The sequence below is a fragment of the Uranotaenia lowii genome, chromosome 2 (genome assembly GCF_029784155.1).
Source record: "Uranotaenia lowii strain MFRU-FL chromosome 2, ASM2978415v1, whole genome shotgun sequence".
NCBI classification, from domain to species: domain Eukaryota; kingdom Metazoa; phylum Arthropoda; class Insecta; order Diptera; family Culicidae; genus Uranotaenia; species Uranotaenia lowii.
Window position 1 is genome coordinate 215,281,929 of NC_073692.1, and position 24,941 is coordinate 215,306,869.

General features: G+C 39.3%; 1 protein-coding gene across 4 annotated transcripts in view; it reads left to right on the plus strand.

The window, feature by feature from the left end:
• Positions 1–24,941, plus strand: part of LOC129746044 (mucin-2-like) — a 639,333-nt gene that overhangs the window by 95,332 nt on the left and 519,060 nt on the right. The gene's annotated exons all lie outside the window — the stretch shown is intronic.

The following is a 24,941-nucleotide window of genomic DNA, read 5'->3' on the forward strand; positions in this document are numbered from 1 at the left end:
AAGATTGATCAAGATTGAAGCAGTAAGTCAAAAGTTATCGACGATGGAATGAAGGCGAGAGAAAGTTCTGCACACTCACGTAGAGAAACCGACGTGGTCAGGGGTAAAGATCGCGAAATTTCTCAAATATCCAAAATCGACTGTAAATTCGGTGCTGCTACGTTACCGGGAGACCCTTACTATGGATCGAGCAAAACAAACCAGGCGTAAAAGGGGAAGATATGACCGGAAGCTGCGAGCAAAGGTAATTCGATCAGTTCACAATAATCCTGGAATCTCCTTGCGTGATTTGGCGAAAAAGTTCAAGACGAACCACAGTACAGCTCGACGAATTTGTTTGCGAGATGGCTTGTGGTCGTATCATGCAAGAAAACACCCTAACAGAACGCTGAAACAAAACCTGGTTGCCAAAACCAGGGCAAGGAAGTTGTACGAGAAAGTGTTGACCAAGTACAACGGATGCATTTTGATGGACGACGAAACTTACGTCAAAATGGATTTTGGACAATACCCGGTAACAAATTTTACCTTGCGAAGCGTAAAGCGAATGTTGCGGGTAGATTCAAGTTTGTTTTTGCAGATAAATTTGCTCGCAAGTTAATGATTTGGCAAGGGATCTGTAGTTGTGAGAAGAAGACTAAGATTTTCATCACTGGGGACACAATGAATGGAATTGTTTACAAAGAAGAATGTCTCCAGAAGAGGGTTTAGTTTAGTTTAGTTTATTTATCAAAAGCGGCGTAAGACAATTGTCTTTTTTAATGCCACAATGGCTTTAAAGTATTGATGGAATGCACTATCAAATTTACAATGGTTTGCTTCTCTATTTTCGATTATTCGCTGAATTTCTCTGATTGTTTTTTTCATTTAACTAAATAGTATTGAACATTGCTTTTTGAATGCGCTAAAATTTAAAATATTTTTAGTTGAAGTTGGAAGTGAATTCCAAAGAACTACACCTCTGACAAAAAATGTGCAATTATAATATGTGCTTGCATGATTGGGTATGACATAATTTCTCACTCTAGTCCCACTGAAGGGTTGAAGAATGTTAAACAGGTATAAAGGACATTTAGTTTTGACGATTTTATGGAACATTAAACATGATCTAACTTTGATAAAATTATAAAAAGAATAACTTAGCAACTTATGTTGTAAATGAGTAACTCGATCTAAGCGATTTAAGCTAAAAACAAAACGGACGCATGAATTAAGTGCAATTCTCATTCTGTCGAGTGCTCTGGCTGATAATGTGGGTAGAAGGAAATCACACGCGATGAAATATGGCAAAATGAATGTCTTAAAAAGTTTCAATTTAATGTTCTGGTTAAGGAAACAAGACTTGAGCTTTAAATTTCTAAGCATTCCGTAAATTTTACCACACTGATTTAAAACATGACTATCCCAATCAAATTTGTTGTTTACCAGAAATCCTAAACTGGTAGCTTTTTCCACGAAAACTATTTCATTTCCTCCTAACTTCAAATACGGCGTTTCTGTGCAAGCGGTTCGAGTTACCAGAAGGGCATTCGATTTACATGCGTTCAACGTCATCAGATTGTTCTTCGCCCATTCATTGATTGAATCTAAATCAAGGTTCACTAACCGACAGGTTTCGACAATATTACGTTCTTTACTATTTAAATACAGCTGGATATCGTCAGCAAATAAGTGTAGAGTACAATGATTTACAACACTTGGAAGATCGTTTATATACATTGTGAACAATATTGGCCCTAAAACAGATCCTTGTGGCACTCCAGAATTCACGGGTAGAAATCTCGAAAATTCTTCGTTGCTGTAAACTGCTTGTTGTCTGTCCTCCAAGTACGAAAGAATTAAGTCAACGGCTACCGGCTTGAATTTGAAATTTCTGTTTAGTTTTTTACACAGTGTTCTGTGAGAAATTGTATCAAACGCTTTTGAACAATCTAGAAGAACTAAAACGACTTTACAACCTTCGTCAATAGATTTTGATATATCATTACCTATTTTAAGCATGGCTGTTTTAGTGCTATGACCTGTTCGATATCCAGATTGATGTTCTGTAATCAAATTATTTGCATTTAAATATGAATTGATTTGCTTTTTTATTATTCGTTCGAATACTTTTGATAGAGCACATAAGATGCTTATTGGACGGAGATTTGAAAGTGATGTTAAATTTGTTTTTTTCTTGAAAGGAATTATTTTTGAAAGTTTCCAAGCTTTTGGATATTGAGATGTTTCGATTATTTTGTTGAAAATGTGTGATAAATGTTTTATGATAAGTGACAGAATTCGCTTGATAAATTTTATGGGTATTTCGTCTAGTCCTACGGCATTTGATGTTACTTCGTACAAAGCATTGATAATTTCATATTCTTGAATGTAGTTGAATTCAAACCCTGATGAATTTACGCGATAATGATCATAAGATCCCACATGGTCTACAGTAAAACTTTCGTGAAACTTTTGATTGATTATATCTGGTTGAAAATTATTTTCCGTAGTAGATTTACGCTTTGTTAAGCCAATATTTTGAAGCTTTCTCCAGAACTCTTTTGGTGTCATATCCTGACTAAAGTCACTATTGTAGTAGTCGCGTTTTGCTTTCAAAATTTTCTTGTTTGCTAGATTTCTTAGTTTTTTTAAATTTGATTGATCTTCACTGGATTTAGTAATTTTCCATTTAACGTAAGCGCGGTCGCGGTCTATCAGTGTCATTTGTAAATTCGAATTGAACCAGGGATTGGATTTTCGTTTAGTTGTATTTTTTCTTCTCATTGGAACACACGTGTCATGAAGACATTTGACGTGGTCGTTAAAAAAATCAACAATTTCGTTGGTATCAGTTAGGGTGTAAAAATAAGTCCAGTTGATGTTGTTGTACTCTTGAATAACATAGTTTGGATCTAGACGTTTATAGTCTCTGAAGAAGTATTCATCGTTAACATTATCCGTATCGTAGTTGAAAGAAGCATAGATCATATCGTGATTAGAAGCATTGGGTACACTTATTTGTCCAAATCGTATGATTGAGTTTTTCTGACATGTTATGAGTAAATCAAGTTGTGAAGCTCCTTGATTATAGAAAAAGGTTGGTTCTGTCCCTACATTATGCATTCCTATTTCAATCAATACATTACAAAAACGTTCGGTTTTACTACTTTGGATCATGAGATTAGTATTAAAGTCACCTATCAAAACAATATCATCGTAAGCACCTTCGTATTTTAAAATTTCATCGTGGATCATTTCAGCACAGTCTATGTTAGGATGATTGTAAATTACTCCAATTAGTATTTTTTGATTGGGCAAAATCAGCTCTACAAACATATACTCAAATGTATTAGAATGTCTAACGATGAAATTTGCTTCAATAAGTTTGCATTTGTAACGTTTTTTAACATATAGAAGTAGACCACCGCCGGTTTTGCCTACTCGATCACTCCTAAAGGTGGAGTAATTATCTATAGTAATTAAACTTGTGTCTTTGGTATGGTTAAGCCAAGTTTCGCACACTCCTGCAACATCGACAGATGAGATTTGCAATATTTGTTTAAATTAGTCAAATTTGGTCATACTTTTCGCACATATGCTTTGCATATTGAGAGAACAAATAGATAATTTCTTAGATTCATACGAGGATTTCATAACAATACCGGGTATGCACAAATTCGCCATGGTGTTGAACTGATTATTATAAGCCATTATCGTGAAAACACATTCAGAGAAGCAATGATCAATATAAGCTAATACGTATTTTTGCACAATTTCTTAACTAGACAGCAGGCTTATACTCGAAAATAGCATTTTTTTCCGCTTAGGTAGATAGAGTAACGGTCAGAAGCAAGTGCATTCGATGACGCCGATCCGAAGATATCACAGCAGCAACAGCTCCCACTCATCAGCAGCAACATAGGCAGCAACCACAGCAGCATACTTTTAGGAATGGGAATCATGGGAAATTTTTTAGGATGGATTGGAAGGATAGAGAGCGCTTGTGAGGAAAGGTGTTTTTTTTGTTTAACTTTTAGGAGGGGAGTCACGGGATAACTAAAGGATGGATTGGAAGGATAGAGAGCACTTATGAGGATAGGTTTGTTTACTTTTTGTAACTTTCAGGAGGGGAGTCACGGGATAGCGTAAGGATGGATTGGAGGGAAAGAGAGCACTTGTGAGGAAGGGTTTGTTTACTTTTTGTAACTTTCAGGAAAGGAATCAAGGGATAATTTTCAGGATGGATTGGAAGGAAAAGAGAGCGTTTGTACGGAAAGGTTTTTGTATTTGTTTTTAACTTTTAGGAGGGGAATCACCAAGGAAAAAAGGATGGGAATCAGAGGAGAGAGATATCTTAATAGGGAAGGTTATTGTAGAGCTCGCTTGAGATCGTCTTCCGAAGAGATCGGGGTGCCTTCGATGTCAGATCTCTTTTTAACAAACACCACGCCGTTTCTCGTGAAGACAGATGAAAGCTTTTTCTCCCGTTTCATATTAAGAGCTTTTATGTTGAGTAACCGAGCAGCGGGTGAGAGATTCTCGTTCACGTAGATTCGATCCTTGTTGTTGAAGCCGATGATCTCGAGAGTGAGTGTCCTAGTTCTGAGATACCTGGAGTAGAAATCGTTCCTCTGGTTGGTTATCGCGAATTGGATCATCACGATGTACGCCTTCCCAGCTACCATTGTGGCTCTTGACAAGCGTCTTATATCGACGAGGGGCACCTGTCCAGCGTAACCAAGATGACGACAAAGACTTTCAAAATATGCGTATAGGTTTTCTCCTTGAACAAATGGGATGCCTCTCATCAACAGATCGTTGGTGATCAGAGATCGTTCGATACGCTCTGTGTTTAATTTGATGCTTTCCGTGTTACGTGTAACTGAAACACCAAGCTCAGAGATTGTTCGCTGTAGATCTGAGCGTATGAGATCCATTTCAGCTTTTAACTCAGATTTCATGGACAATAGCTCATCTTTGAGATTTTCGGAAATTTCAGTTTTTGTTTGTTCCATCTTGCCCGTCAACAATTCGGCTAGTTGTGAGATGGACATTTCTTCAGCAGAGTCGGTGGAATCGTTATTGTCCGGCTTGTTTCTTTTATTGTTCTGGCTCCGCGTTGCCATAGTGAGCGGAATTGGTGAGATGTGGCCGGTGGGTACAACGAACGGTGTTGAAATCCGTAGACAATGGCTCCCTGCTGACGGAATTCCAATTTTTTTTTTTTTTTCGTGTTGATCGTGCTTTACCGACGGTACGAACTCGCGTCGACAAATATCGGTTAAAGTTTGACCGTTTAACAAAATTTTGGGTACACTTTGGAACGATTATAAGGTAAGATGACTGCTTTTTTCGAGGTTTAAGCGCGCCACGATCTACTCTATGCACTCCATAATACTACGAAAGTGGTGGAACAGCCATTCATTCGGTCCCACAAAGGTCGGGTTAAGTTCTGGCCGGACCTGGCAAGCTGCCACTACAACCGGGATGTCATTAAGTGGTATAAGGAGAACAAGATCGATTTTGTTGGAAAAAGTATCAATCTACCAAACTGTCCGGATTTTCGTCCCATTGAGATATATTCGGCAATTGTTAAGAGCAAACTGAAGAAATGTGGCAGAACCATGAAAAAATCGGCTCAAATCGAAAAGTGGTGGAACAAGATGGCGAATGAGGTTACCAGCAGTACTGTGCAGAAAATGATGGGTGGTATCACAAAAAAAAGTTCGAAAATTCATCCGAAAAGCTGACGAATGATTTTTATGTATTTTTTCCTTAAAGTGCAGTAAAAACCCTACAAAATGACATTTTTACTTTTGTTGTACGTGATTTCTTTGCGGAGAAATGATTTTTTTTATCCGACCAAATTCTATGTGAAAGAGACTTTACATTTTGGAAAAAATTTCTTAGTAAAAGTTGAGGAGTACATGTTATTATCTTACGATTGGCATATTGGAATGAATATTTTTATCACAATTTATTCATGTGGGAAACATTTTTGAGCGATAAAAAAATCTTCAATCACATTTTGTTGAATTTTTGAAACAAAGTAGTTCAATAGCTCGAAAAACAAAATTTTCAAATGTTTTTGGGATAACAGAGTTGTTGTTTTGTTATATTTGGTTTATATTTCTAGAACATTTGATAGTTGTAAGACATTCCGGTTTCAAGATATAGCGAAGCAATCAAGCATCCCCAGGGATCAAGTATTCTCATTCTCCCCTATAGATAAATATCGGAACTTTTTACTTCGCTAACTCAATAAAAACATAGCGGAAAAATTAAACCGCTAACAAAAAGTTTGCGGACTAATAAACGATTAGCGAATAAGCGCGTGTTTTAATGAAAAATAACCTGCGATTATCAAATTTCCCCCAGTTTACTGTTGGTAAATTTATGAACCAAATACCCTCTTCCAATCACTTTAAACGTTTGCAATGAATTGTCATCGAGCCAATTAATAGACAAAGAATCATTTTCCGCTTCCTGCCATAAATGTCAAAAGCTCAAAATCCTTTTGCGAGCTTCGCTCAACCTTACAAGCATAGAATTTGGAAAAGTCTGAAAAAACACTCATTTCAAACTCTCAAACTGACGGCGGCAGCGCCTGTCGTCATATTTGTGTAGGACTTTCTGTGTTCCGCCAGTCAACCAACAGCCAACATAAAAATGGGGGAGGGTTCATCGTCGTTTTTCGTCGCAGGATTATGTTCGCATCCATAAATATGAATAAACATCAGAGCAGACACATGTTTCCCATTCGTAAAGCCAGCGGGATCCCAAAGAACGGCGGGATCTGTCCTATTCTTGTATGAGCCCCGGAGTCGTGTTCCTACCCCACTGCCTGTATTGTGTATATTGTTGTATTCAAAATGGACAACATATGTTGTTTGCGGGGAGCGAGCTCGCGATGGCCATTTTTTCTTGTTTTTCCTTAGCCTGCCGGCGGGCGCAGTGGCTCAGCAGTCAGCTTCCAGCGCGGTTGTTCACATGCGGATGGTTTCACTTTTTGCCGGATCGGTGCTTTCCGGAAGCTCAACTAACCGCATCGCACAAATTTTGATTCTGCATGTATGGTGGAAAGTTAATTCTTATTTTATGGATCGAATGCTTACCGACAGCCGATTTGTGCTTGCAAATTCCAGAACCACCATCGAAGTCAATTGATCAGACTTATTCTTGTTTAGAAGCCTCAAGGTTTGGCAGAACTGGAAAACCTTCAGGATCGAAAAATTTTGAGTCTGTGTACTTAATTTAAGTTGATATTTAGTCTTGGATAACTTGTAGCTATAGGCGATATATATAGGCGATATAGCTATAGGCGGCAATATAAACTGATTCTGTAAAACCTTTTTTAATTATTTTTTTCAACAAGTCAACTCCCTAGGGTTCACTGAGGCCATTCCCGATCAGGAGAGCATATCAAAATAGTAACTCAAACGTATCTCACCAAGATATTTACATCTGATTCAGTTATAATTAAGTACTCCAAATTTTCGATTTTAAGTTTCTCCAATCTGAATTATATCTTATTCTGATTGACAAATTTGAATGGGGTTCCCGATCAGAAGATAAAAACTAAATTATATCAAGATGAGATATTTTGATATTCAATTTTTTCCTATCTGGATGAGTTATAATTTATTTTTACTCATATTCAATGATCAAATTTTTTTTCGGATTGTCCAAAAATTAAATGATTACATCTTATTTTGATATACGTACAACTTTTTCTGAAACACGGACATCGAAGTCAACGGCTCAAACCTTACATTAACGAGTTTTGCTCAACAGATTCATAAAATTGAATCAATCTTTTGGGGAACCAAAAATGGGGCATGGTTTTATCAAATAATGTGGTTTATTGACTTTCCACTAGAAAATTTTCTCGAAGCACTCATATCTTGATAAGTTATAATTTTGATATAATTTGTTCTGTCCAATATCAAACTATGCTATCTGAACGAGATATAATCTTGATAGGAGCATATCAAAAACTGATATAATTTAGCTATGATCGTATAGATTTTTTGATATAATTTGAGATATTTTAACATCCTACGAGTACTGAATTATAACTCATTTAGATAGAAAAAAAATAAGTATCAAAATATCTCATTTTGATATAATTTTGTTTTTCCCTCCTGATCGGGTTGACCTTGATCAAGTTTGGGCACTGGTCTAAAGTATTCACTCGGATGAGAGTGCCAGTGCATTCCAATGCAATATTCATAGACGAATCCACTGCGTCAGAAAATACTTAAGGACCTTACCTCCAAACGACTCAAGAGTCTTGTAGACTAACAAGCCTACCCAAGACCTGACCCCTTCGTGTGACGCTTATCATGGACCCGTGCCTGTCGCAGCTCATGCTCGGAACTTTTTTTACGCTACGGCTCGAATGTTTCTTGATGGTGAGTCACCAACACCGCTTCGAGTACCTCTCTTATAACCAAGAGTCTTTTCACTCTGACTGTATCCCCTGACAAAGAGTTACCTCTCTCCTACGAGATTCACAGCGACTTTTCAACGAGATCAATAGAGACTTATTCTCACGGCTTTCCGGGTGAGAAGCGACATTACTTGGGCGCTCCCCGTTGGTGGATTACAAATACTCACGAACAAGTCGTACTCACAGCATCCAAAGTACCGAAGATCACAAACGAGTCTTACCCACAGCATCCAATGTTCCGAATATCATTCCTCAACTTTGAGTTTAAACCGTAGGATCGGACGCACTCAACTCAGGTGCGACAAAGTCATTGTATATCATTCGCTTCCTGCCGCACATTCCAACTTCTTCCAACATACTTCGAATCATGGTATTGGCTGCTGTGTCAAGTCCGATATATAGCCCGTGCGTTCTCATATCTTTGGTAGTGTGGGACAGAAAAAAGATAGCATGTTTTGCCGATTCCTCCGTATCTACGCATTCCGGGCATTAAGGCGAGTTGAGGAGCTTAAACCGATGATGGTAATGCCTCAAGCACCTATAACCTGAAAGGAACTGCGTCACGTAGAAGTTGACCGCTTCATACTTCCGATTTATTCGGTCTAAAAGTCGCGCAATTAGACTATGCGTCCATCTCGCGTTGTTTGATGCGTTCCATTACTCCTGCCTCTTCAGCATTGACGCTGCCCGTTGAACTTTACGCACTCCTCTAACAGCTGTTGCTTCGTAACACTCCATATCCTCCGCCAGACTTATGTCAATGGGAATCATGCCGGCGATGACAAAAGCTGCATCTGCTGTCTGCTGATATGGTCCTGTATGCCCAGGAAACTCGCATGGCTATCAGCTCCGTAATTTGGATCTGTTTCGCTTTACCTCTATGGCGAAGCTCCAGGCCGTTCATCCGTATCGTAGTTTCGACTGTGTTACGAACGCAAGGAAACTTCTCTTGCTACTCTTTGAATCATGGCAGTTCAGCATAATCCAGGCCAATGAATCGGTGAATTTCGATGCTGCTTTTTTGAAGATGTCGTGTGATCTTCAACAGTAATCTCCATGAGTGGCACAACTCTTTTTTTGCAGAACTTCGGTTTTATGGTGAACCATCTGAAGCTTAACTACCTCCATCCAGATGCCAACCTATGGACACCGTTGCAAAGTCTTCTACCTCCTTGATTGTTTCGCTGGTGATTATGAGCGCGATATCGTCAGCAAATCCGACTATCTGCACGCCTGCTGGTAGTTTCAGCGTTAACACCTCATACATGGCATTTCAAAGCATAGGTCCGAGTATGGAACCCTGTGAAACACCCGCTGTTAGGGCAGTAGATTGTAACCCAGTTTCGGTTTTGTACGTCAGAACTTGATTTTCAAAGAAGGGTCCTATTATCCTGCAGATGGTATTGGGAACATGCATCCTGTGAAGCGCTTTAGCAATAGCTTCCCAGCTGGCATTGTTGAAGGCATTCTTAACGTCGATCGTCACAATGGCGCAGTGACGAACACCTTTGCGCTTCTTTTATATGCGCACTTCGCGTACTCTGACACCATTCGGATGGCGTCCACCGTAGATCACCCTTTCCGAAAACCGAACTGTTTGTCCGACAGTCCACTTTCGCCTTTTGTGTAGATAATAAGTCTGTTAAATATTATCCTTTCCAGTAGCTTACCAAGGGTGTCCAGTAGACAAACGGGTCTGTACGATGATGGATGCCCTGAAGGTTTCCTAGGTTTCAGTAGTAGCACCAACTTACACCATTTTCCACGGATTGGGAAAAGATCCCTCGTCGAGACACTTTTGCAGCACTACTCTGAATGTATCCTGAATGGTCTGCACCGCTACCTTCAGTACTGCATTTGGAACTCCATCCGGACCAGGGGCCTTATTCACCGCAAGTTTCTTAGCGATAGCCACAAGTTCCTCGTTCGTTACTGGCTCGATGTAGTGGGCACCCGCGTCGTGCGGGGTAAGTGGCCACTGCGTCGGGCCATACTGCGGGAAAACGATCTCTTTTAATTTTACCGCACACTTTGCAACTCATGGCATCATGGGTTATCATCTATGCGCTGGCATAACGCTCTGTAACAGTTCTTTTTTCTTATTTGAATAGCTCGCTTAAGTGCCACCCTGGCTACTCGGTGAACGACACCTCTTGTTTCTCTATCTATATCTATCTATCTAGCGTTGAAATCTCATCTTATTACTTCAGGGGCCCTTCCTGTCAGTTGTTGAGTAAGTTCAACCAATATTATGTTGAACTCCCCGATCGTCCATCTTGGTGGAGCGCAGCAGCTGCAGAAAAAGATTAATTTTAGAATTCACGAATCCGTCCCGAGAATCTACTGCTCTCTCTTGGATAGGAAAATGTCCCGTGGCGTAGGCAGCAGCTAAGCAAGACCTGTCCACTGTCCAATTACCGTTTCCAGTCGGAATTCTGTAAGGTTCTGATAAAAGCGCCACATCACACTTCTTTTCGCCGACCGTTTGCTCTTGCAAGAGCTGTGCAACCTCGCTTTGGTTAATGTTTAGTTGGATTATTTCCAGTTTTACTGGCTTGCCTTTGCATTCATATATACCGGGCAGTCCAAGCAACCTGTTTCGTGAACATTGCCATCCGCTTGCTTGCATAGCCTGTATTTCTGTGGGTTTCTGCAATCTCTAGGGAAGTGTCCTTCTTCACCACATCTTCGGCAACATCGTGACCGGTCGGGTCCGTTGCAGCTTCGGGATTGGTGACCAAAGTCCCAGCAACTAAAGAAGCGGTGCGTTTGTTTCGGTATCCTGGTCGTGGTTCTGAAGTGCCCCACTTACAATCCTGCACTGCTTTCTCCGTCCGCAATCTCGTAGTTCGTACGCTACCTTATTTACAGGCATCGTTTACGACGAGGGAGTCGCGAACTCTTTTCGCGTTTCTTCTCGGTTTGAACTCCTTCGAAGGTCCTTGAGAAGCAATCAATTTTGCTTCCTCCAGGTCCTTCTCCGCAGCCTCGGCTTTCCGCACCAGCTCCGGCCGTTCTTTGACGGCACTCTGCAGAAACACCGTCAATTTGACACCGAAGTTTTGATGTGCGTTTGCACGTTATTGGTACTTCGCACAAACTTCTGCATCTTTTCGACAATGTCGGCTGCCTCCAAAAGGCCACACTGTTTGATGCCCCTACAACTGGGATCTGCTCATCCTGCTGGAAATTACTGAGATTTTCAGAGTACCCATCTGCGGTCGGGCTTTTTCCCGCTTCCTTGGCAACCTCCCTGCCAATCTCCTTTCCAAGTTCCTTCACGATTTTGCTTAATAGAGTAGATCTAAGGAGTCCTGCGTTCTTCTGCGCTTTCCTCCTTCGTCCGAGCTAACGTCAGTTGTCTCGACGTTCCTTCTGTTTTTGGTGTTGTTTTTGTTTAAATTCATGTTTAGTTCCACGAGAAGCTAGAGAAATATACGGTCCATTGTTCCAGTGCCCTGCTTTAGCGCAGCAAGAACTTCAATTCTGTGGAGTGCGTCCTGGTGTCCCGTTTGCGTGCTCCCGTGAGTAGTACGCCTTGGGGCTTTGGTTGTTATTTTCGTATATGGGAATATGGGTTAATATTATTCGTATATCTTCATCAAATGGGTAGTTGAGTCGTTATGAGGAGTGTAAATGCAGAAAACGGTTTCGTTAAAGAGTATGTCGTGGAGCGCACTAAATATTTCGAGGTATGAAACAAGTATTTCGACATCATGTGAAGTTTAGGGTGTAGAAGGTATATGTGTTGTATACCATTAGTCTTCCCATTTAACCTATGAACCAAAAATAGCAAACTTCGAAGACGCGGTGGTTTGGTAAACGAGGATTTCCCACCTGGGTAACGAAATTGATAAAAAGCCCCTCACAGACCTCACACGTATTTGTCGAGCTGCGCCAAGGATAATTTAATCGGGGCAAATCTGGTGGATTCTTTTCACGTTTCAACTGAGTTCTGTCTATTGGAGGATGTTAAAGAAGGTAGGGCTAGGTGGGGTAATTATGAACAAAATTTCTTCATTTTGCACACTCACAGCCACCATATGTTTATTTCTTATCATAAATTCTGAAAACCTGCCAATAATGAATGTTTCCGTACTCTTTATCATTCTGTAGAGCAATTTTTTTTCTGGCCGCAACCCACGTCCTTGAGACGTCTGTTCATAATTACCCCGTCTGATCATATTTACCCCCCTGTCTAGGGGGTAATTATGAACACGGATTACGGACTTGGTATAAAATTTTTGAAAAGTAACAGTATTTATACGTTACATTTATATGGTGTCATAAAATCTCAATGCAACACCAAATAATGAAAATAATTAGCAGTAATAAGAAAATGGGTTGTTTTATAAAAACTCAATTCAATTCATGTATAAAACTTATAACATAAATAAATGTAATCAAAATTTAGAGGTAAAGCAATACAAAAAACAGCTATTAAGTGTTCTTTTGTATTGATTTTTTGTATATTTTGTTTCGGGAGTTCAAATTTTTGTTGCATCCTTTACGTTTTAGTTGGTTTCTTTTTCTTTCGTTTCTTTATGTCGTGGCAGATCATTTTTATTTGATAGGACCTCTCAATACGTGTGAAATTTCAGGCGAGTTAGGCTACTCGATAGTCCGTTTTAAATGTACTGCGCAGCAAACATCAAGTTTTCACCGAAATTTCGTGGGTTAGGCTTTTCACGTACGTGCGAGATATCATGAAATTGAAACCGATACATACATATACAGATAATTCTAATTTTTTTTAAAGATGGTTGTATCACAAAAACACCCATTAACATCTTCTTGGATCATTGAACAGTCATATGCAAGGCTTGTCAGTTCTATATGATCGACTGTTTTGAAAAATATTTACACTAAATAATTTTTTTATTACCTGTACGAAATTTCACATTATTTAATAGCTCCATTTTCTAAAAAAAAAAAATAATAATGCAGAAGTTTTCCTCACCAAACTGAAAGAGAAAATCTTCAACCAAAAGATTTTCATTTTGTACTAAATTTAAAAAAAATGTATTCGAACAAAAAAAGATTGAAAAAAGTAACAAAGTTTGAAAATAAAACAGCAAGAACATAGATTTTGGATCTTTGTTATCCGAATGTAACTCATAAACAATTATTCTTTGCTATAATTCTAATGCTCTGAATAGCAGCACGTTGTCCAAACAAACAGAAAATTTATCTTTTTGATCTTTGTTTTGTGGACTTATTCACCTATTAAATTTATCATGGTTTTTCATATATTTTACTGTTTACCACAGTGATACAGTGATTTAAGATTTATAATAATGTCAAATTTCACGCGGTAATGAATTAAAGCTCGAGCAGCAAACCTTTTGTTAAAAAATGGTGAATTTTATTTTTAGTAAAATTAAAAATTTCTTAAAGTCTAGTTTAAAGCCTTGTTATTTATCAAAACCATAAAAACTGGTTTTGGAAGGACGTAAAACCATTATTCGGTGTTAGAAAACTATTCCTGGGATACAAGTTTTCGGTTTCGGTATTACCGGTAAAACTATCTGTACGCACCACTCACTTAAACTGAGAAAACATTTGACTACATTTTTTTTTCTATCAACAAAAAGCAAGTTCTTATCACTATTTTTTTAAACAAAATTAAGACTCGTTTAAATGCGAATAAGCTTTTTTTCAAAATTTCTGTCTTATAAACTTTTTTCACTCTTGAAGTTTTATTCAGTTTTGATAAAATTGTGTTCACATTTTTTTCAAAGACTGAAAAGAACTGGCATAGCTTTTTTCTAAATCCGAATCTCATTTTTAAAAGAAAATAAAAACAATTTCTCAAAAATTCAAAACTTAACACATTGCGGACCTAATAAAAGCCAAATAAATGTCAGGAAATGTGTGTTCATAATTACCCCATAGGACGAAAACTATGGGGTATATATGAAAACTTATTTGTGAAACTGTGCGAATGAAATTTTTCAAAATTCCTTCAAAATCCAGACAAAGCATCATTAACCGGATGTAAAACAGTTGATAGCAACATTCTAGCTGGAATTCCTATGATCAGATATTCAAAACATTGAACACTGTCCAAAACGATTTCTGTTCCACGGGGTAATGGTTCTTTAAAACATCTGAAATGATATCATTAGGATTTGAAAACAGATCGGAAACAGCTTAAAGCTTTCAATCGGATGTTAAACTACCACTTTTGGAACTTTTTGTGTTCATTCATCCCCCACATCAGCGCGTATGGCACTTGTTCGGAATTACCCCGTATTCATAATTACCCCAGACAACCAGAAGTCGTATTTTATTTTACAGATTATATCGTATAGAGTGTTGTTCAAACTCATTTTCGTATATCTGTACCTGGATTGTGCGGCCCATGCATATTCTTAATCGTATTTAGTTGCATTACATGATTTTGTTACGACAAGAAGATAGACTCGTATTTATGTACATATGAACTCGACTTTTGTGTACGACAATTCGCATAAAATCCGTGAAGGGACCGATATACGATGATCAGCCGTGATTTTTCTATCAAACAAGATTGCTAAAGTAAGAGATTATATTTAAATGAAACAATTAGTGATAAAATTTTATTTTAATTTTTAGTATGTTTAAAAAGTAACTTCAAACTTAAGTATCTTAAGTTATAAGGATTAATAAACTATGAAATGAGATGAAAAAGCATTACTCACTCTGTGATAGCATATTGAAATGTTTGTTCTAATATTTGTGTAAATTTCGTGAATGAATGAATGAAACAATGAAATTTCTCGTTATTTGAACAAAACCTGTAAACTGAAATAACAGAAAATAAGCTCGCAACTCTGCTTGCCACTTGGAGATATATGCAATACAATCGTATATAACTGCATTGATTCGTAATAATTTGCATGCAATCGTATACCTATGCAAATTAAATCGCATGTCTGATTTTCGTAAAACGTATTTGCTACAAATAAGTTCAATAAAATCGTTTATGATAATGATACATCGATGATTGGAGTCGTATTTAAGGAGGCTTTAAATTGTTGGTCTATTTATAGATCATCGATGACGTGTTCTACGATTTAAAAGATTTTAGTTATAGAAATATACGATTTGCTTTTGGTTTAATGCCTTTGAAGCAAATAACACTGAATTTATTTATTCCAGATAGCGTCGAGGAACCATCCTGAGCTGGTGATCATATCGTCAGGGGAACAAGTCCAGGTGCTAACAATAAATACATGAACGTGGAAAAAAAATCTGCAATCAGGCAAATAATTAATTTGTACCTACGATATAAACTTGAATTTGACAGCAAAAAACGCATTTTTTTTGAAACAATCTAATTTTTAATTTTTTTTGGGGATGAATAAACCAATTGGTTTAAAATCCCACAAAAAATATTTTTATTCAACTGACGTAAAATGAGAGCCCTGCACTCAAGTCGCAGAAGACGACCAAATAAGTCGTCAAACTTTCCATATTGTTACGAAAAATGTCCTATATAAAGCTATTCCCAATCGCATATTAAGCGAAGACCTACAAGATTACCACTCTCAATCATCTAAATGATGATGTAAATTGTCAAAGTATATTCCAAAATGAATCAGGGTAGTCTTAAATGTTTCGCATGACAAATCGTGCAAATCGTAATTCAATACAATCCAAATCAAGAATATGTGTGCTTATGTATATGGCTCCCAAAATGATATGTATATACTGGTTTTGCTGCATTATATACGATATGTTTACACGTATATTTGCACGTATATTTGCGTTGCAAATTCGAAATACCCACCAAATGGTTGTCTGGGACCCCACTTGACCCTACATCCTCTATTATGATTTGGTCTTGATCGTCTCCCTCTTGTCTCTCACTAAATTCTAGAATTTAGTTTGAGGTAGGATTTGGGTTTTTCTTGCGTACCGACAATCCTCTGTTAAACGGTAGTTCCCACCTTTATGCGGCGCACATCTTTGCTCAGATCAAACTAGACTAGTTGATCCTCGATTAGTTTTTTGTGTTTTGAGTTGACTGGTATTTTCCTCTTAGGTTTGTTCGTTCTTGAGCCGCCTGCACAACCGCGTTGCCCCTCTTCTGGACGAATGGTTTTCGACTTCGGTAGAATCTCCGCCATACCTTGTTCTTTCTGTGGGTTGTCCACTGAAAACATAAGGCTTATTATGGCCTTTTCAGGCGGGGTAAAATGTGTCATCAGTTTTTATAGTTTATCCTATTGCGTTCGCAGATTTTAGCCATACTATTCGTTGTAATCTCGTCAAATTTCCAATCAAATTCTTGTAAGGGAAAGGGGATGAGGATTGCTAGATTTTTTTGCTTCTTACGAAATTGAGCAAATTCTCCAAAGTTATATTTTTTAGCCGCTACCCTTTAACTGAAATAAATATTGGAAAACCTATTTACTACGCCTCTACTTTGTTAATAATGTTGTTGTTATTCCAGCTAAATTTAAAAAAAATCGAATTTCTGACAGAACATTTCTATCCTCTAACTTAGGTTAGAGCTTAGGATATTAGATGTCAAAACGTCATAAGTATTTTTAAAAATAGAAAAAACACGTTCGCTAGGAGTTTTTGTGATGAGTTAACTAAACTGAATACTTCACACGAATGAGATAAAATATAAGTGCTTTTCAAAAGGAGTTTTTTTCCTTCAAAAACTGGATATTTTAAAAATAAATTGGAATCATTTTAACTCTCAAGATTCCAAAGCCATGAATTACTGCGTGTTCCAACCTCATTCCACACTGTAGAAATAGATTTTCCCATCCCTCTTCCGCACAAACTTTAATGGTTGTCACTTCTCGAAAACAAACCATAAGAATTGCTTGGCGTGAAATAGCTACTCTATCCTATCGCGGTTTGTCACGCAAATGGAATTTAAATCAATTAGCACACCGCCCGAGTTGCCTATTACAAGGCGCATAGAGAGGGAAATATATTCCCGAGCACGATTTCCTCGACAGCGCGGCCCCATGCACTTACTTGCTTACTCGGGTAGGTAGGTAAATGTTTCTGGATGTTCTTCGTGGGTGCCCCGGAAGTGCCACATTTCCGTTCTGTTTGCACTGTCTGTTACTGTGGGACTGAGTGTACATTGGGTAGGGTAGGGTTGGATTTTTTTTATCCTCTGCTACACCATTTTCTTCGTACCGAAGAACGTGGGCGTATGTCGGAAGTCCTACTTTCCCCCCTGCTTCCCCCTTCCACTTTTGGTGGTGGCTCTCATTCGGATTGCGGAAGGTTTAGGTAAAAGCTTTTCCCTCGCCCAGCTCCGGTTAATTTGATTCGAGGGCTGTAAATTGAACCACCACTTCTAGCCGAGCACTTTTCCATCCGGAACTACAATCGAGAAAATGTGACACAGAAGAGCAAAGCAAGGGAAAAATGCTCTCCCCTAGAATAAAAAAAGGCACACCGGAAATGCAGCGAATGTAAAACGAAATCCTGTCATTTGTGTTAGACAAGCACACGCCAAAGCGCAATTTTATCACAATCACGTAAGCGCGGCGAGCTTTCGCGGGGATTTGGATGATGATTGAGCAACGGAAATTTCAATGAAGAGAAAAGAACGGGAAAGAATGGCTATTATTATTTTGTATGGGAAGCGGCTTAACAAAGTATTGTTTGTCATGTAGCAGCATTTGTTTCGTGTTAATTGTTGAGTGGTGAAAATTGTACGAATCAGTACATATAGCAACTCAGAATGTTTGAAAAGGTAGGTTTTGTGATTCAAACATTTTTTTTACGAATATTTATCAACGAAATCAATGATTTTTCACTTTATTTTTAATATAAACTGTTACAAATTTCTTACTTTAGGAAGCAAAGTTAACAAAACGAAATAGACGGGAAACGTGAAAACCTTCCATTACAAAACCATTTACTTTCGCTCTACTTTGTACAACGAATTCTTATCAGCGAATGGCATTTCTGCACCGGGTAAACAATCACATAAATTGATTAAATTCCTTTAGGTACCACCGATATCAGCCAGCCAGGAAGCTTCCTGCTTTGAGGTGGTTTCGCCAAGAAAGGTGCAAAAGAATATTTCACTCCATGCCAACAACGGAATGGAAGTTGGGAAGCAAAAAAAAAAGGTTGAAAGTTGCTCGTTGCTTCGTTCCTTACAGCAAGTCTCCGGGTCTGATTCCATTATTGGCAACACTTTTCAAAATTCATGGCATATCGTCGAATGAGTTTTCTTCGAGAGCTTTTTGCTCGCGTTTGTAAGATGCTTTAAGGGGAAACCCGGAAAAACTCTTGGGAGTTTAAACTTTTGCTGGCAAGTGGGTGAATGTAGTCATAAATTTCATCATAATTGCAAACTTCTTACAATTATTTAATTTCTGTTTTTTTTTGCTTTTTCGTTCCAGGTTGGTACAATCTTACTTTGAAACATTGCTGGTATTGGAACGGTGAAGTAAGTATCCCTGTGGCAATATTTGAATAGTTGAATGCTTTGTAAGTTTTTTTTCTGGTGAAGAATTCAAACTATCGAACACGTTTGTTGAGGATTGCTTAATTATCCGAAAAATTTATTGATCATTTATTTTTTCTTCAGTTTTCTAAATTATAAGGATATTTTTCTTTTATTTACTATCAAATAACATGTGCAGTGTTCGACACAAAATCACTAATCCGATAATCGCTAATAAGTCCGCAAACTTTTCGTTAGCGGTTCAATATTCCGCTTATCCGTTTTTATTGAGCTAGCGAAATAAAATGTAAGTACCCCTTCTTTATGGTTCCGCTAAATAAGGGCCGATTAATCCCATGTTTTTTTTCTAATGCTTGGATTATTACTGATAAAGGTATTTTTTGAGTCAATAATTAAGCTAAGGAGACATAGGGTATCATTAAGCCCGATTTTATCCGGGTTATTTCATAGAAAACGCGAAAATAGTCCGGTCCGGCTCGGTTGCTCGGATTTCATTGAAAAAGCCTAGATTTTGCCCGGATTTATTCATGTTATTTGGCTAAACAAACAAATAAAAAACAAATTGTGTTGCAAAAATTCTCATTCATGAGTCCAAAACGAATTTTTTTCGAAATTTTTTTTCTTGATTTATTTTAGTAATTCCTGGGTTTGGACCAAATTTCCCGGATTTTTGGTCGACAATATTAAAATCGCCCGGATAGTTCCAGGTTTTAAGATAAAATAGCTCGGATACGTACTGAAAATATTCGGGCAACCTTCGGTATCATGACTCAAATACACGCTCGAATACAATATCTCATAATTTCCAAAATGGTTCCACTTGCTGAAAGGTCATCAGATGACTTGTCGCTTCTATAGCCCGAATATTTGGTACATCTGTAGTATTTACGAAACATAATTACTCCCCATAAAATAGTTAAGTAAAAAGATAGTTTTCTTTAATTTAGTTAACTATTTTTTTCATCATTTTTTTTCTGTTAGAAGTCCATTAATATTAAGCCACGGTTTGCTGGTTCTTTTAAAAAATTGGTCCAAATAAGCATTTAGTCGCCCGCCCATCAAATCACAGGCAACATACACTGAAAAGAGACCCGGTAAATTTGAATCGGCAGAGAGGTAACTCAAATCGCCAGAGGGATCGTAACGATCTCTCTGGCGATTTTGCATCATCACATCGTTAGAGAGGAACACACCATATGGTTGCCTTGGGTGAGTACCACGAATTAAGCTAAGACTCGCCCTCCAGAGAAACACACGAACACAATCCGAATCGTGTCTGTATGTTTCCCTCCGAGACGCGTGTTCGCCTGTCTGAGAAGTCGACAGCTACGATTGAAAGCACACACGTGACACGGGGACCAAATGCGACCACACCGTACGAGTGTACGATTCAAACTGATTTCGCATGTACGCATTCGTATTTGTTGCCTCTAGGTATCTCGGCAGGACAAACCGAATGAAAATATTTGCGTTCTTGGAGTGTCGCCGAAGTTAACCGTTTTATTCTAAGTTCGGTGACTCAACTCTCAATTTTTTGCATGCTCTGTCGATTTCTGAGAGGACGCGCTTACTGGGGAAGAACAGCAGAAAGCCGTTTGTTCGTTCTGTCGAATTGAAAGAATTGTGGTGGGGTATGGTTCAAAAAAGAGTCACGGCACGGCTCGAAAAAGAACCACTGTTCGAAAAAAAACACAATTCGGAAAAAAGACACGGTTCCATGGTTGGTTAATAAACTTAACGGCAAGAGCGGAGTATTGAGAGCTGGTCGATAGAATGAACGGCTCGCCCGCCATTCTCTGCTCGTTTCTTTTTCAAATCGTGGCTTTTTTCGAGACTCTTTTTTTGATCCACCACCTATCAACAATTTTTTTTTCAAAAATCTGGGACTGGATAAATAATAATCATTGATGACCTTTTTTCGGTCGTCGCTGCACATTTTCACTACAGAAATGGTATCTAAGGCAGTCTAAGGCTCATTACCCATTTTCAAAGATCAGGGAAATTCAATGGCTTATCAGGTTGTCAGGCTGAGCTTCGAAAAATCAGGCAAAACCTGAACAATCAGGCACATTGGCATCTCTGCACATCACGGTTCTTTTGGTTCAAGAAACGAACGAACGGCTTTTCGCTGTTCTCCGTTCTTCAGTTCATGTTGCTTGTTTAGTTATGGTCTGACTTTATAACTTATTGAGGAGCAATCAAGAGTAATATTTGAACCGGCTTTTTTTTTTGAAAGAATGAACGAACCGTGCGGTCCTTTTTTAGGACGTTCCTCTTCGAATTTTGGACTATAGAATACTATGTTTTTTGGTGTCTCGTCTACGTCACCGCATGTCAGGCAGACTGGCGAGGGCACATGTCCGAACCTGTGGTGATACTTCATGAAGCATCCGTGACCAGGAATCATGATCATGATCATGACCAGGAATTGCGTCATGTAGAAATCCACTTCGCCATGCTTTCACTCCATCCACTCCTTGATGTTTGGGATCAAACGATGGGTCCACCTTCCTTTTTGTGAGCTGTCCCACAGCTGCTGCCAGTTAGCCATGGCTATCTCTGGCTCGTGTTCTCACGTTTTGCGTGCCTCTTTTTTCGTAGCGATAGGAGTCCTCCACCACAAAAAGTTCAAGAGGTTGTTTATAAGACACAACCACAAGGTTTACGTAGAACTACGGCATCTTTTTTCATTTTCACAAAAACTTAATAAATTATTTAATACGAATTTGTTTAGTTTGTTTAATTTTAACTTTAATATTTTTTTCTTGTTATCGTTTGTGTCATTTCTAGTCAGCCCTAACCGCTTAACAGTTCAATAAAGTCTGTTTCACATAGAATCTGGTCGGATGAAATAGATCATTTCTCCGCAAAGAAATAACGTACAACAAAAGTAAAAATGTTATTTTGAAGGCTTTTTATTGCACTTTAAGGAAAAAAATACATAAAAATCATTCGTCAGCTTTTCGGATGAATTTTCGAACTTTTTTTGTGATACCACCCATCATTTTCTGCACAGCACTGCTGGTAACCTCATTCGCCATCTTGTTCCACCACTTTTCCATTTGAGCGGGTTTTTTCATGGTTCTGCCACATTTCTTCAGTTTGCCCTTGCTCAATATTTCTCGATGGGGCGAAAATCCGGACAGTTCAGTGGATTGATACTTTTTTCAACAAACTCGATCTTGTTCTCTTCATACCACTTAAAGACAGAACTTCACCGGACCTTTGTGGGACCGAATGAATGGGAAAACCGAGGGATTGCAGTGAAGAGAGAATTCTTTGCATTTGGAATGGTAATGATCGAAATTCCACAACTGCTTAACAAATTGCAACAATTTGAAACCATTAGCACATTTTCACTCTCTCTGAGCACCGGTTTCTCTCATTTCAATTTAAACCTTCTAATTCTCTCTAAAAAATAACCACAAATTACCACAATCATTGGCTGCAAAATTTGTTTGATCATTGGAGATGATACTCCGTTTATCTCAGTCCCCTGAATAAACTGGTGCATGTGGGATTTTATTATAAGCTCTCCTCGTCATTGCTGCGTCACAAGCACGTGTTAGTACTTTTGTCAGGTTTTCCGGCGACAAGTTAGACAGGTTTTGCTCCCACTTCAACACCTCGAGAAAGACATTCCGGTCAAATTGTTTGGACCTCCTGCGTCGTTCTCCTACCATTACCTCTCCTCTGACTGACTATGCACTCTTACTCACTCGATAGCGGATCGCAAAGTGGTCGCTATGAGTGCAGTCCTCGCTCAGCCTCCAAATAGATGTCCATCTGGGACTAGCAAATGTGATATCTATAATCAATTCCCGTCCCTCTCTACGGTAGGTCCTAGTATTACCTACGTTCACCAGGTCCACATTCAGCCTTGCAAGTGATTCAAGTAAACTCTGTCCGACTCTGGCGTTCGTAAGGATACTACCCCATTCCTGGGCCCACGCATTGAGATTCCACGCGATAAAAACGGGACTTCGACCTGTGAGCACCTCGAGTATCTTATCCATCGTAGCGCTAAATTTCTTCAAGGTCCACCTCTGAGGATTGTAGCAGCTACAGAAGAAGATCCCATTGATTTTGACTATCACGAAGCCTTCCTTATTCGATGTGACCACTTCTTGTATGGGAAACATTCCTGTCACCCCTATTGCGACCAGATTGGCATTATCGGTCACCCAATTTGTGCCATTCAAGACTCTTTAATAAATAGGGGTCTGCTACTAACGCTATGTCCAGCTTTTCTTCCTCCGTCATCTGTCGCTGAAGCTGTTGTGCTCCGTGACAGTGGTTGAGGTTGGTTTGGATTACTTCCAAGCCCTTGGTATCGCTAATAGCGCTTTTTGGTAGGCAGGGCACCTTGGGTTGCCAGTTACATGGTCACCAGTGCAAATAAGACACTTCGCTGTCTTACTGCATCTAGCCTCTATGTGACCGGATTCTCCGTACCCCCAGAATAATCCTCGTCTGTTAACTCCCTTGCAGTCACTTGTGGCCGACTCCATGCATCAAAAGCATAACTCTGGTTGCTGGGAGATGGTTATCTCACAAACTGACCATCCCACCTTTAGCCGCCTGCACTCAAATGCTGCGTTGGCTGCTGCCACTGGAAGCCTTACAATTGCGATCTGTGTTCTGGATTTGGGAGCATCGTGTCTTAATCGGATCGAGATCTGATCTTCGTTGACCTTACTCTGGTCGACTAGTGCAGTTCTGGCTCCATCTTCTGTCGTAATTTTGTCGAGATTTTTGATACGGATGGTTACTTCGTGACATAGAGCACACACCTCCGCTTTCTCGCCTAGAAGTTCCTCCGCTAGCACCTTCATGGATGCACTCTTTGTTGCTGAACTTCGTTCCAACTCGAGGATCATCTCAACGGAACGAATACGACGGATCCTCCTCACGTTTTCACCTAGTCTAGAAAGCTTGTCGTCGGTTGGCATCTGACGAAGCACGTCCGCGTACGTACCCACTGGCGCCCTAACTACGATAGCTTCACCCTTTTCCCTTACGCTCGGGGTTTGATTTTGTTGCTCTCTCCTTACGGTGTACGTCACTGTTTACCATTTGAAGTTCTTGCCGTCCTTGCCTTTTAACTGGATATGGTCCTGTCGAATCACCGGATGTCGGGCCTTCTTCTATAGGCTGCCAGGTCTTGGATCACCTGGCGACCCGTTGTTTTCTCTTTACACTATTCGTTTGAACGATGGCATCGATGCGTTTCGGGTGACTGACATTAGAGGGTTTCTCTGCCTCTGTTCCTCCACTTAGTAGAGCTGCCATTTAGCGCTCTAACTATCATCAGGACCGCTTTGTTTGCCTCTGTAAGTAGAGCTATAGTCTTTACCAGCTTGTCCTTGACCTCCTTATGAATGTTATGCTTGCTCAAACCAAGCTAGTCAAAGCCTTCATTTCTGTTATCGCTTCCTCCTTCATTGCCTTCGGTACAGGAATTATCTCCTTTTTAGGGCTTGCACTCTTCTGCGCACTCTCCTCCTTCTTTCTCTTATCCTTATCAGTATTAGTATTTTGAATCAGTATAGAATCGCACGAGTAGCTAGGAAAATACATGGTTGACTGCACCACTGCCCTGCTTTAGCGCAGTAAGGACTGCAATACTGAGGGGTTTGTCCCGCAAGCATTCCACGTCATAAGCACGGTCATGGGACCGTTTTAGCGCTCCCACGAGTAGCACACCTTCGGTTGTTTCTTTTCAATAGGTTCGATAGAGTATTCTAGTTTCATTTGCCATTGTCGTCATCGAGAAGGGGGTTGCTAAATTTAGTCAGTGACCCAGGGGTAGTATTCTTGGGCCGCTAGTCTACGACTGTGTGTGTGCGTTTTTATTTTTGGGATACCCAGGTGGTAAATTCGAAGAAGGAATTTTTACGAATTGGTACCAAGGCACGTCGAGAACCGTGTCCCTTGTGATCGGCGCGGAACCCCGACGTCCCTCTTTTCCACTGGCAACTAAGCGTGAATGTTGCCATATTTTCGTTCGAAAATTTGGCGCTGAAGCTAACATTTTCCAACGTTCCTCGGTTTCCATTTATTTGCCTT